Below are 14,852 nucleotides of genomic sequence, written 5' to 3'. Positions count from 1 at the left end.
TTGTCTTCCAGTCTACATTTATGACCTAAGTCAGGTAAATACACCTGGTTTACTTTAACCTTTTTATGCAGACAGTCTGTTATGCACTGTGGTTTCAGATGTGCAATAATTTGTCCAATGGTTTATTCCCAAGTGTGCCTTAAGCAGAACAAATGTGTTTTTCTATATAGTTCCTTGCCTTAATAAATATGTAATATAAATTTAAGCAAACTTCTATTTTGTATATTTGTAAACTACAAAGAAAAAAATGAACATTTTGTGGAGTTTGTATTTTGCATACTCAAGGTGAGAATTAAGTTTTAAATAAACCTATAATATTTTATCTGAACACTGTTTTTGGTTTTTGTTTTTCCCCTTGAAAAGCACATAACAGAAATTGCAGTTTAAACCCACTGGGTAGGCATGTGAAAAGCACACCAAAAAGCCAACTTTATCTCGACAGATTAAAACAAGACTTTTTAAAGACTAAACCTTAGCTGGTTCAGGTTCCTCTTTCAAATGTACTTTAAAAAGTGCATGAAAGCAGTTTCCCTACCTGTGAACTTCCAGGTAGAAACGGCTCAATAATTCTTCAGTTTGCTCAGTTTAATATAAGGGTAGTTATACACATTCACATTTTAAAAGATCTTTATGGTTTGTCTTTAAAATTAAATGAAAATATAAAAATCTCTCTTTCGAGGCCTGCCCTTGCACTCAGAACAATTTATGTAACAAAAGAACCTCCCCACAGTGGAAAACCCCAAAGAACATGGTTCCACAGTGCCCTCCTGAGGATTAAAGGATTCACTTATGCTTTGTGTAACAGATACATTACTTTTAGTTATAGCCCCCAAAGAGGGCAGAACCAAAGTTTCTTGACAGATTTTTAAAACTTCGTCAGTCCTCTGAAGATAAGCCAGCCCCATTGTTTCAGCTGACTGAAACTAAAGAGGCAAAAATGACTCAGTCACAAAACCAAGTGTAAAGTAAATTCAAGTAGATTTTAAATGGTGTTTTTGTAAGTTGGTAGCATATTTCTCAAATTATTAAGGCTTAAAACTTTGCGGTGGATACCCAAGAATCTGAAGTTCATTTGTGGCTGTCACAAAATGGAAAAAGCATTTGTGACACTTGTTGACACTATATTTGTAATGGTAATGTGGGTGACTAATTAACATTGTCAAGCAGACAGAAGCTGACTGACATTTTCTTTAGACTGCTTATTACCTATCCATTATACCTAGTGTTCAGAGGTGTGTTTGCACTGTGGGTACATTTTATAAATGGAATGAAAAACAGAAATTCATAAGAGGCTCATGGTGGATCAACATAAAGTATTTTCCTTGGCTTTTAAGAGTCCAGCATGACTGGAAAACATGGCATGTGTCTTAGCTTAAAAGAAAACAGGTGCATCAATAGGATGGAATTTTATGTGGCCAAGAGCATATTCAAAGCATATTTAATGACATGAAAAATGCTCATGGTATGTTAAGTGGAAAAAGCAGGATATAAGACTATAAACAGTATGATTCCAATTGTATAAGTTCAAATGTGTGTGTGCACTGAAGGAGAGAGAGAAGCAATCGAAAATTAAGAGAAAAGACTGGAAGGAAACACCAAAATATTAATACTGGTTTTCTCAGATTAAATTTTCTAGTTTCCAAATATTCTCAAGTAAGTGTCTATTTTAAATGGAGAAACGTTTTAAAAAGAGTACTGGCGCAATTAAAAGCTATTTATTTTTAAAAGCGCAATTAAAGCTATTTAAACAAAAAGCCTACATTCTAATACATTATTTTTGTATTAAATTGTGGTTCCTGCTCTTGGAATCCACCTTTCTCTTATACAGAGGTTTCCGGCACATAGTTTGTGTATGGAAAGTGTTTGTCAAAAAGTTCTACCATTTTCATATTCACTAAGTGCCTATCATCTCGGGTAGAAGAAACGTCATTCATAAAATATCAAGACATTTTTAAATGTATTCAAATTTTTCTGATGTCATAGGGAAACATCACTTGCATTACCTTTTTCTAACCTGAATAAGAAAGCTTCAGTATCTAAAATGAGGAAGATTTTCCAAAAATGTAACAGGACAAAACTATTCAAGATGCACGAATAGCTAAATTATTTACTTTAGTACCTATCGGTTCTGAGCTCCTAGGTGTACTGTTATTACTGCATTACAGAGCCGTTTACACTGTATAATAAAGAGTACCTAATAATTGAGACGCCTGCTTGTTACATTTTTCTCATGACGTTTAATTTTCTATGTCCTAGATTTTAACTTGTGCGCACACACACACAGGATTAACAATAGCGTTTCCTACACATCAACAGACCTTCAGTCTCTCTTTTCCAACAAAATGCCTTTTCCAGCAAAATAGTCTTTCAACCTGAGAACCTGTTTGACTCCTACCGTCTTGTTTGGGTTTGTTAAAACAAAACAGGAACCGTCACCGTCTCAAGTAGGATTGGTGGGGATTAATCCTCTTCCTTTCAAAAACTTCGTTTTTAGAAATAAGCAATGTTATTTCATATTTGGAGATTCACGATTTTTACATATAATTTCTTTACATATAAGAAAGTCCAGGTAAGTCAGTCCTTATGCTATGGAAGCAAGTCTGCAGGGAAAATACTAAAACAAGCCCGTGGTGGTACCCGCTGTACTTTGATCTATGGGGATATCTAAATTTAGCAGCCTATGTAGCCACCTGTTCTATGATACGTTCTGGCTTCTGAAGCTCCATTCAGCGCAATAAGAATTTGTAGTCCTTATTCTCTCTCTTTCTCCCCACCTTCACCCTTCTCCCTCTCTTATAAAACGCATAGACACCATCCTAGACCTACACAAACCTTTTTTGTGTATATTTTATTTTGTCACTTTATTTGTTATTATATATTAACCTTTCATGTATTTTATTTCCTCGTCTTTTCTTAGCACCTTTTACACGCTATTGTACAGTGACATGTTTTTATAGCGATAAGCTGAAGCTATGTACTTCCTAAAGGTCGTTTATGAAACTATCATTCACTGTCCACATGCAGAGTACTCAGTCAATAATATTTCATACAAAACCACCAAGAACTCTCTACATAATGAATGCTGTGGAATATAGCACGGAGTGTTCTACCTGTGAAAATGCAGAGAATACAGTTGCAATCAGAATGCTGTATAAAGTTTTGTGGTTTTTTTTCACATTAAGTGAAACTAAAATGACAGTTGAGAACAAGACACCCTTTGGAAGGCTTTACCTTAAACAAAAAAGTAAATTTTGAGTAAATTTCTCACCATCTCCTAAAAAACTAACAAATTCTTAAATCCTTCTGAAGTACCTAGGGGTTCAATGCCCTGGTCACAGTCTAAACACAAAGGAAACCAACTGCTAAAATGTTAGCATAAACACAGAAAATCTTTCAGGCTGGTCTCTAGGCTACCATAGCCAGCTGACTTAGTTGAGGGGGAGGAAGTGCATGGGGTAGGAATCTCAGTCAAATTGCTTCTCTGGAAATATGAACGTAGGGAGCCTATCTTTTTAATTGTTTTCCACGACGCCAGTGCTATAATATCACTTCTTCTCAACACCCTAAATGAGTCAGCATGTTGCAACCCGTCTTCCCAAATGTCCTGTGCCACTTGTTCTTAAAGGAAAAGGAGGAAATAAATATAAATCTAATTTAATAGCAACGACAGGAAATAAATCACACTTCCAGAATCCCTTTGACATCTGAGTATACCTCCTAGAACAATTTTCATTGATACAACACAATAATTATAATGATATCCCAGAGTATGAGGGCCATTTGCTACCCTTTTGCGTTTCTTTTCATGTCTATGTTACATGTTATCATCTAAACAGAATAAGAAACGAGAAGTAGCTCTTTATGGAGAGATAGATAAATAGACGGATAGATGAAGCCGCAGGTGGAGATTTGACAATTCTCTAAAATCAATTAGGGCAAACAGTCAACCACGTCCAGTCCAAGGTATCTGAGGCCAGGAGGTTGAGTGGGGTTACAACACCTATCTCACCTATAATATTTGAATCTGTACTAACTGGCACCAAATAACACACTACCGAATGGTGGTCAGATCATCATGAAACAAAGCCAGTGCACTCAGGCACGTTACCCTGCACACTCTCTTAAAAGCTACAATGGATAAATAACTTTACAGGGAAATTGAAGGAACTCTTAGATACACCTGCTGAAAGCCAAGGAGATATGTGAGTTGGTGCAAACCACAAGCAGAGTCTCTTAGACATGACGCATGGAAGGGATTTTTTCAGTAAAGACAAGAATACCTCTTTGCTGATCGGGTCACTTTTTGCTGGTGTACAGTCACCCCTTAATTCTGCACAACTCTGTGAGGTCTATGAAGCATTTACACACTCCATTACCTCAATTAAGCCTCACAACAAAAGGTAGGGGTGGGATTTCCCTCTCTCATCCCCATTTTATGGACGAGGAAACCGAGGTTCCCCTCACAGATTAGTGTTTTGTTTTTTTTCCCATTCTTGCTGACATACTCAAAGCATTTCTCTTCTAATGCTTTTGTCCTCAGTCTGCTGGGCAAGTAGGGCTACAGGCAAATGGATACACCCCAAGTCAGAAGGATTTACTAACATCCAGGTTCTTCCAGTAAACCTGTTTAGGAGTTAAAAGCCCCAGACTTTCTGTCTCCCAACTGCACCTATATAGAAATAGGTGCTATTTCCTTTGTCAAGGTAGACAAGATGGGGACGTTTCCTGCAGAAGTTTTCTGAGCTGGTCACTATGCCATGAATATGATCTATACTTTTAGTTTGAGGTGGAAGAAAAGCACCTGTTTCTGTCCCAGCACACAGCTCTCCCGGTCAAACAGATCTGGTCAAGCCCCTCCCCTACTCATTACCTTCCCAAGGTCCCTAAGGTGTACTGGATAAAGAGTTAAATTGTGGCCCCCAGCTGTCTGTCCAGTACCATCTCCTTAAGTACCCAATCACACCTTAAGTGTACCAGCCATGCAAAACTACTCTGGACCCCCCAACGCACTATGCCTGCTCCAGCCTTTGAGCCTTTGCTGGCAGATGTTGGTCTCTGCTGCTTCTGGTAAGATCCATATTCCCCTGACAAGCACTTATATATCCTTCATAGCGAGTTCTTAATAAGCCCTCCCACCCCCTCAATCTAGATTTTTCGTTAAAATCATATCCTGGACTTCCCTGGTGGTGCAGTGGTTAAGAATCCGCCTGCCAATGCAGGGGACGTGGGTTCCAGCCCTGGTCCAGGAAGATACCACATGCCGCGGAGCAACTAAGCCCGTGCGCCACAACTACTGAAGCCCGCGCGCCTAGAGCCCGTGCTCCGCAGCAAGAGAAGCCACTGCAATGAGAAGCCCGCATACTGCAACGAACAGTATCCCCCGCTCACCGCAACTGGAGAAAGCCCACGTGCAGCAACAAAGACCCAAGGCAGCCAAAAATAAATAAATAAAAAATTTTAAATCATATCTATATAGACTACAAGATTTTATGCACACCATTATATATAAAGTAGATAAGCAACAAGGACCCACTCTATAGCACAGGGAGCTATATCTATATCTTGTAATAACCTATAATGGAAAAGGATCTAAAAAAGAATATATACACATGTATATATATCACACATACAAACACATATATATATATATATAACTGAATCACTTTGCTGTATACCTGAAACTAACACAACATTGTAAATCAACTATATTTCAATAAGAATTTAAAAAAAAAAGACTTTATGGGTTTGGCTCCCCCAACAGACACGAGCTCCTGAAGGGTACTGGGGAGCTTCTCTTCTTTGCCCTTGAATACCCACAGTTACTGGATTTAATTGAATACAACTAATCATTTATTGATTATTTAGCCCAAATCTTGGCATTTCTTCTTAGGGGACTCCTCCTTGCCAGGTGATTTTCGGCGTTGATTCTGGAAAGAATTTTGTTCGTATGGGCGGGGGTTGATGTGTATTAGGGGAGGCAGATGGGTGTCAGGTGACCCACTGGAAGCAGTTAGGGGACAACTGGGCATGGCCTTCAGGAAGCCAGAATTTGGGAAAGAAAATATTTTATTCTGCCCTTTGGAAAACCCATTGTGCCTCCTTTCAAGGGCAAAAATATAAGTGTATTGTGAACATATGACAAACTATGAAGATTTTTTTTTTGTAAAAAACACACTTTAAAAGCTTAAAGAAGGCACTTTCCATTCTAGGATCCTGGGTGGGCTAGTCTGCCCGAATGAGGAAGGGTCACCTATTCTTCTTCAAGTCTGCTGCTCTTCAAGCTTGAGACTCTCCTTGCTGCTTGGATGACAGTAATTTTCTGACTTCTGAACATGTCTAAACTGTTCTAGAAAACTGACTCTAGAAAACAGTGCATGGAATTGACAAATGCCCCTGCCTCTGAGGCATTGTTACCGCCTCACAGAGGAATGAGCAACAGACTGCAGGCACTGAAAGCTATAAAATTATACAGGCTGTCTGAGCAGGAAAGGGTCTTCAAGACCTTTTAACTCAAGGAGAAAACTGAGGCCGGGATAAAAGACTGGACTTGCCCAAGGTCACATCAGGTGGGGATCTGAATACCAGCCAGGGCCTAGGTCTCGCTTAACAAGCCAACCGGCTGATGGCTCTATCCTGAGAACCCAAGGGAACATTAGAGGCTAACACAGATTCTTTTTAAGACACAAGCAAAAGGATGGTTTTAAAAGGAAAGTTCTAAATTCAATGTGATGTTGTGCTCCGATGTCCAAAAATGTGTTTCATTGATCTCTATTGTGCTTCTATTATAGTATTGTGTTACCAGCTGAAACAAGGACTATTTACTTACCACGGTGCCCCTCTAGGGAAAACATAGGAAAAAATGTAAAAATATAATTCTGGCTTTGTTCTGCTATTTCCATGCAACTTCATTCAAACATATATAATCTGTTCAACACCTACCTTAACAGCAACAGTGCAAAGAGTGATGGGACTGAAAATGAATAAGAATATATAAATATGCCTGTTTACAGATATTTTTTTCCTAATGCAATTGCTCTGCTAAGGGTATAAAGTGTAAGTTAAATGGAAATCAGCATGCTAACTCAGTAAAACTTGTTTACCTCTCTTGGAAAAGTGATTGGAGAGTTCTTTGAGAGACTCAACCACATTGCCTACAACCACATGAGCCATTTCTTTCCCTTCGGTTTTCTTGTTTGCTTATTATTTTAGATACCTCCAACTTGTTTATCAGGCGCATGTCAAAGCATGTTAAAACGCGTTATTCAGGTTCAGCGTGAAGGATTTAGCCTTATTTGACAAGATATCACAAACTTCTGTTGAAATGAATGATTCGAGTAAAATGGAGCTTAACCTGCAAACCCAGGTAACTTGGGTTTCTATAGATTGGAGATTGCATATCTAGACCGGGGGAACAACCTGATTTTGCTTTAAGCGCAATTAACTTTATGGCTAGGCAGCATAACTGACTTCATAGGCTACTTTGGTGCCAGGTGCCAAAGCTTGTAGAAAAAGGGGAGGCTCTGGGATCCTAAGAGATTCTTTGCATTAAAGACTTAGGTAAAGCCACTCTGGCATGGGAGTCTGATTTGCAATTTGTGCCTTTGTAAAAGGATTGAGATCCCTATTGTTTAATGTTTGGATCTCAATTTGCATTTGGAAGCACATGACCTCTTCTAGGTTTAGAGTTTTTTTATTTTCATTTTCTTGTTCTGATATACAATCAACACTGCCTGTGAAAAAACTGATACAACTGCACGGCCAAATGTTTGCACTGATTAAGGAAGTCAGGTAGATTGGTTTTCTCTGTGAATGGTGGAGTCTACCTGGGCTCCAGCAATAGTGAGCCAGTAATCTATCTAGCAACTGACAAATAACTCATAGGTATAGGGAAACAAACATTTTCATTTATTATTTCCTTAATTAGAATGCATGGCACTTTGCTTAAAAAAAAAAAAAAATCACTACAGAGGTCTGACCAGACAGTGGATCTACAAAATGAACTGAAAGAAAAAAATCCTCTGACCACCTGAGGACATATCTGAATACATCCATCCAATGTCTTCCTTTATAAAGAAAGGTTTGAGAAAAATTATTTTAGGTTTGCGATAACAAAATTCTCAGCTGTACATGATATTTAACTACCTGTCCTTTGGTAAACAATTTTAACATTTGCTTTGACAGTGTTCCCAGATTGGACACATAAAACTTGGAATAGAAACTGCATGAGGAGGGACTTCCCTGGTGGCACAGTGGTTAAGAATCCGCCTGCCAATGCAGGGGACACGGGTTCGAGCCTTGATCCGGGAAGATCCCACATGCTGCGGAGCAACTATGCCCGTGTGCCAGAACTACTGAAGCCTGCATGCCTAGAGCCTGTGCTCCGCAACAAGAGAAGCCACTGCAATGAGAAGCTGTTTCACAGCAACGAAGAGTAGCCCCAACTAGACAAAGCCCGATCACAGCAACAAAGACCCAATGCAGCCAAAAATAAATAAATAAATAAATTTGTATATATAAAAAAAGAAATTGCATGAGGAGGAACAATTTCTTAGATTGTGAGTTTAAGAAGTATGGTTTATTTGTTTGTTTTCTTTTTAACTCTTCATCCTTTGCCTTTGCCATTGACCACAAGAAAACATTTCTTGCATGTTTGGAGGAAGGTCCTGGGAACTCGGAGTTGCTAGTTGAGCAAGCTAGAGGTAGAAGGAAAGCATTCACATTCATGGAGCACCTATGGCATGTCAAGGACTTTGCTAGATGTTTAGGGATTTGTGATTACGCCCATTTTGTGGTGGAGAAGACTGAGGCCCAGAGGAGGCAAGTGACTTACCCAAGGTCACACGGCTGTGATGGGAAGCCAGATCTACCTGATTCCTAAGCTCAGGCTCTTTCTGCCACATCATGTCACCTCCCAGGTAAACTCAAGTTAACTTCATTTGGGGGTTTTTCTGTTCCTCACCTCCTTGGAATGTGTTTGTTTTTTAAACTAAACAGGGGTTAATTTGGTGCACAGGAAGCTATAAGGACAAGACTGACCTAATCTACCCTTCTTTCTAATAGAAACAAGTAATCTTATCTGTCATTCCATTAAAAATACACCACATTCTTCTGTGCTCCAGTTTGGATAATGACTCAAGGTAGTCCATTTCTGCATTATAGCACCACCACAGCCTCTATAAAATCATCAAAAGTAAATAAGCCATGCTTTTCTTCCTGGGTATTTCATTCACTGATTCCAAAGTACTTCACACATGTATTCATTCTATTAGAATAAAGAACTAGCAGCCCTTTTGATAGCTGGGCCAACTGGAGGTTAGCCTAACAGAGTATCTTTTGCCGAAGACTATACACTCTGAGGCCCCCTTGAATGGAGAATGCCCAAGAGGAAGTCGGCCAAAAGGAGTGGCATGCTGGAGTGTTGTACTTTGAGCCCACATTCTCAGCCACATCCCATGGGAAACACTCCCTCTCTGCCATCTTCCAAAACACTCTGCCAACATTCTCCTAATATTCCCAGTATCTGAAGATAATCCCTTTTCCCCTAAATGGGACCTCAACCTAAAACAGATCTGGGTCTGTGCCTCAGGGAATGGACAAGTGACTCAGAGGACCATTTCAGATCTTGGAAGCAGGGAAGTCTCTTCAGAGCATGGGAGCACAGTCTGGGAGCTGGTTAGTACTCAAGGAACAAATGAATAACAGAGCCAGAAGGAGTTCCAAGAAACATTTCACCTGAAGTTTCCTTTGCACTCACGAAGAATTTGAGGCCCCCAAGTCTCCCGCAGTTATGCCGCTGCAGAACCTCATTCCAGCCTAAGACTTTTCCAGACCCTTCTCAGCCTGTATCAGGCCACAGACTGACTTGCTAAGCAAGACCCAGAGGTCCCCAAACCTTTTTTTTTTTTTTTTTGGCTGTGCGGCATGTGGCATCCTAGTTCCCCGACCACAGATGGAACCCATGCCCCCTGCAGTGGAAGCACGGAGTCCTAACCATTGGACCTCCAGGCAATTCCCAAGAGGTCCCCAAACCTTAAGTGTAGATGGTAAATGGACAGACTTTTCATGTGTATGATTCAGCATCCAGGGTGGCAGAAAGAAAGAGAGTCTCAACTAAAAAAATGTGTTGATTTGGCACATTTCCTACATTTGGGTTTTGTTTTTTTCCTGTTTTATTTTTCTTCTTTAGCTAATTCATATCATCTGAGTTAGGTTTACATACAAATCTTTCTGTCCAGCAGTACGGCATTGGTTAAGTAAGCCCTAGTTCTCCTTAGAATGGACTACCATGCTCCATTAAAATTATCTGGTAAACAGTAATAAATAAGGGCTAACCTTTATTAAGATTTACTACATGCTGTCCCTATACTCAGCATTTGACATGTATTTTTCTCATTTAGTCCCCTCAATAACCCTGTGAGGCAGCCATTATTATTTCTCCACATTTTAGGGATGAGGATCTGAGGCAAAGAGAGCTTAGGGAACATGCCAGGAATCACAAAACCAGTGAGTGGTGAAGCTGGAATTAAACCGGATTCTACCCAGTCCCAAGCTCTCGAGCCATATACTCTTTATATGCAGAAGAATGTTCAGGAGAAGTTAACTGGAGGGGGAGACACCTACATAGTACGATCCAACTTGGTAAAAATATATCTACGTTTATGTGTTTGGGGGTATACTTGCATTGGGACAGTTACAGAAGCACTGCTCAAACGTCAGTTCCTTGGAGCAGCCTTCCCTGACCATACTAAAAGAGCCCTCCCATTCTGTCCCTGGTATTATCTTTTAATGTGCTTGATTTTTCCTCAGGGCACTTAGCATTACCTGAGATGTAACATATACCAGATACATTTATTGTCTAGCTCCCCTATAGAAGGAGGGGTAACGATGCCTAACAAACTGCCTGGCATGCAGTAAGTGCTTAATATTTGTTGACTCGAACAAATGTACTAAAACCTTAATGGTTTTTTTTGGTTGTTGTTTGTTTGTTTTTTCTCATTTTTTAATTCCACCAGGTCACAATGGTAGCTCTGAAACTAACATATGCACATTTTATTATTTGGCAAATATTTCTCCAACAAATATAAGATTATTTTTGTTGTTGTTTTTGTTGTCTTTTGTTTTCTTGAAACATCTTTATTGGAGTATAATTGCTTTACAGTGGTGTGTTAGTTTCTGCTTTATAACAAAGTGAATCAGTTATACACATACATATGTCCCCATATCTCCTCCCTCTTGCGTCTCCCTCCCTCCCACCCTCCCTATCCCACCCCTCTAGGTGGTCACAAAGCACCGAGCTGATCTCCCTGTGCTATGCGGCTGCTTCCCGCTAGCTATCTGTTTTACGTTTGTAAACCCTTAATGTTGATGGTTATTTTTTCCTCCCTCTTGCTGTCAAACAGAAACAATTTAGATTCTTGATACTTAAATGGATTTGATTTTTTTTTTATGTGTCTTCCAAAATCCTATGAGCAAAAAAGGAAAAAAAAAAAAGCACATTCCAAGTAAAGGGTAAGAACCTAAAATGGTTTACTTGAAAATGCAAAATGATCTCCTCCATGCTGGACATACACTTTTTCAAGAGCAGAAAGTTCTTTGCAGAAGAGGAGACCATTGGAAATCCACTTAGGTGAACTCGCCTTGAGTCAAATGAGATTCATTAACGTTTCAACTGCTAATCCATTTAGTGTCCTATTCACCCAGATGACTTTTCAGAGCATCCCTCTGGTGGTTTCAGAAAGAAAACCCTTCCAGTCACCAGGCTCAGTTGAGCAACAGCAAAAGACAATTGACTGCAGATGAAGGGATTGATCGGAAGTGTTTGGGATGAATGCAAGACCACCTATCTGGCCCGTGTGAAAATGAAAGGAACATTTGAAATGAGCTGATATGAGTTGGGCAGGTTTTATCCCCAAAATAAAGTCTCTCCTTTCTCCTCTAAAAAGGATTAGGCCTGTGAATGGGAGTCTTGTCTTCAAGTCCCATGGCCTTGACCTTCCTTTGTATTGTTCTACTCACTTTGAACCACGGGTGATAGTGGTTTGTGATTTTTTTTTCATTCTCAGCCATGTCCTTCTGAAAGGGGACTTTTACCCCATCAGCAGCTTCAAGAACCATCTACAAGTCAGGAGCACAGTATCCCTGCATTCCAGGCAGAGGAGGGGGCTGCTCTGGCTCGCTTCCTTCCTCTTCCCCAAACAGAATCCAGCTCCTATATAAAATTCATAAATTCTTGGCAGGAAAAAAATCCTCCCATTGGAAGGAACAGATGTTCTACAAGTAACTTTTGCCATCATGACTCTGTTCCTAATATCATAGTTTTAAAGTGTGGGGGGGGGATGTTAATTTTTTTTTTAAATGTCAACATGTTCTGGGCAGCTTTTCCATCTCCATCTGTGGCATACACATCACCAATCCTCCCACCGCCCCTTTTTAAATTTCCAGAGACTAGTTGGGAATTGGAAAGATATTAAAAAGTGAAAGCGGAAAATTCAATTCAACAAGTATGTTAGTGTATAACCTAATGCAAAGTAATATGATATTTCCCTCCCAGTTGTAAACTCAGATACATTCTTTTTCTCCTCATCTTAGACCTTGGAGGGGTCTGCAAGACTTTTAATCAGCAAAATGACCAATTAACATTCAGGGGTTATTACTGGTAATAGAATTCCTTGAGAGTAACCTATTCATAACATTCCCTTTCTAAAGAAAGCCTCAATTGGGGCTTCAAATTCAGGAGGCTACCAGGCCATTTTCACTCTGTTATCACCTCGTTAAACTGCCCACCTTAAATGCCTGTATCGCAGGTGACCGCGGAGAAGGGTCACGGTCGGTGGATGCCTCTTACTTCGCCTGGAAATAACTGGAAAGCGTGACCCCGCCTCGGACCGAGGCGGGGTCCCCTCCCCAGGGACAGCGATGCCCTCTTGCAGCTGCTTTGGCGAGGGCCAGAGCGCCTGCTGGCTGGGGCCTGGCCCCAAACACGCCCGACCACGTTTGGGTTCAAAGTCAGAATTCGGTGAGCGGACTGGGTGGGGTGTGGAATCCGCAGGGCAGAAGGAAAGTGACAGCGTGGGCGGGGTGGGGAAGCAGCGGCCCGACATTCAAACGCGCCGGGTATCCTCCCGCCGCTCTCGCTCCGGTTTTCCTCTTTCTCTGCCCGGCCGGAGCCAGTCGGGTCTAAATCCCCAGATCGCCGGCGGACCCGTGCCGGGACCGCCCGAGTCCACCCCGGAAGACGCGGTCCCCGCAAACTTTCCGTGCGCAAGTGGAGGTGTGAGTGAGTGCGCGTACGGCAGGGCGCCAGGGGGTGTCCTTGTGGACCCCCATCGACTTCGTTGGCATCCCCCGCGGGAAGGTTGGTCTGCGCTGGGGGGCCGGGTCTGGCGGGGGCCGAGGTAGGGGCGAGAGCGGCGCACGAGGGCGCGGCGGCCCCAGGTCGTCCGTAGCTGGAGGCAGGCGTAGCGCAGCGCACGGTCTGCAGTGCCCCCAGCCGGCCGGCCCGGCTCAAGACGGCACCCGGCCGCAGGTCCCAGAGCCGCACCGCGCCGCACCTCTGCGTGCGAGACTCGCCCCTCTTCCTCCCTGCTGAGGCTGACCCAGTATTAAGAAATTTAAAATCAAGTCGAGGTGGATTCTCAGCCTGGCTCTGTCACTTACTGGCTTCCTGCTCCCGGGAGCTCTGGACGTCTGCCTCCCTTTGGCTGATGTGCATAATATACCAAAGTTTATGAAACAGAGAGAGCGTGCCATCAAGTGCCTGGTATAGTAAGTCCTAGGTAAATGGCCATCACCACCACCACCATCATCGTCATCATCATTAGCGGGCCAGGCTTTGGAAGGGAGTCTCACTGACCTCTCTGCTCTTCTATGGCGGGTCTGAGGGGAGGACAGGGACAGAGGGTTTCTGCCTCCCCTCTGAAGTGGAGAAGGAACCTAAGCACCCAGCTGGGGGCCAGCCTTGCTGCGCCTTCAACTCCACCTGTAACTGTGGACTCAGCCGTCCTCTCTTTGAACTCACATCCTCATTGCAGAACAGGAGTCATCATACCCAACTCACAGACTTGTTGCAAGACAGGAAATGCAGAGCTCCTGGCACACAGTCCGTGCCCAGGGAGCCTCACCCCTCCACGCCTTCCCCGCGGCCCCCAGCCAGCAGGTCCAGGACACCCGTACCTGCACACGGTGGGTGCAGTGCAAGCCCCTTTCCCCCACTTACTAGCAGTCTGCCTGCGCAGTCTCTTTCCTAACACACGGTAGGTGCTCAGTGCAAGCCCCGCCCACCCCCAGCTCTCAGTCAGTATGCCACTTACTGAGTCCTTACTCGGTACCTTTTCCATCCTCCTCTGACTGGGACAGCTTGGGCTGCAGGAGGCTTTAACTCTGAGGTCCTTCTCTTTCACGTCCCCTGGAAACCCTCTCCCCCAGATGCCTCAGATCCCTTCTGGAAATTAGTAGTGTTGGAAATAATAAGAACACACACCCCTGATCTTGGAGTAATGGAATGTACAGTCAGAGGACCTGGCTGTCAAGAGCAGCCCTACAAGTTCCTGTCTTTATCTTGTAAACTCTCTGAATCTCAGTTACCTCATCTTTTAAAAATGAGGCAATAACACCTTCTGGGGTGGACCAGTGTGAGGGTCAATGGATACATGTGTATAAAAGCACCAAGCACGAGCTTCCCTGGTGACCCAGTGGTTGGGAGTCCACCTGCCAATGCAGGGGACACAGGTTCGAGCCCTGGTCCGGGAAGATCCCACATGCCGCAGAGCAACTAAGCCCGTGTGCCACAGCTACTGAGCCTGCGCTCTAGAGCCCGCGAGCCACAACTACTAAAGCCCGCACTGCAACAGGAG

Source organism: Neophocaena asiaeorientalis, unplaced genomic scaffold, assembly GCF_003031525.2.
Source record: "Neophocaena asiaeorientalis asiaeorientalis breed wild unplaced genomic scaffold, Neophocaena_asiaeorientalis_V1.1 scaffold342, whole genome shotgun sequence".
Taxonomy (NCBI): domain Eukaryota; kingdom Metazoa; phylum Chordata; class Mammalia; order Artiodactyla; family Phocoenidae; genus Neophocaena; species Neophocaena asiaeorientalis.
Note: the sequence above shows the minus strand (reverse complement) of the source record.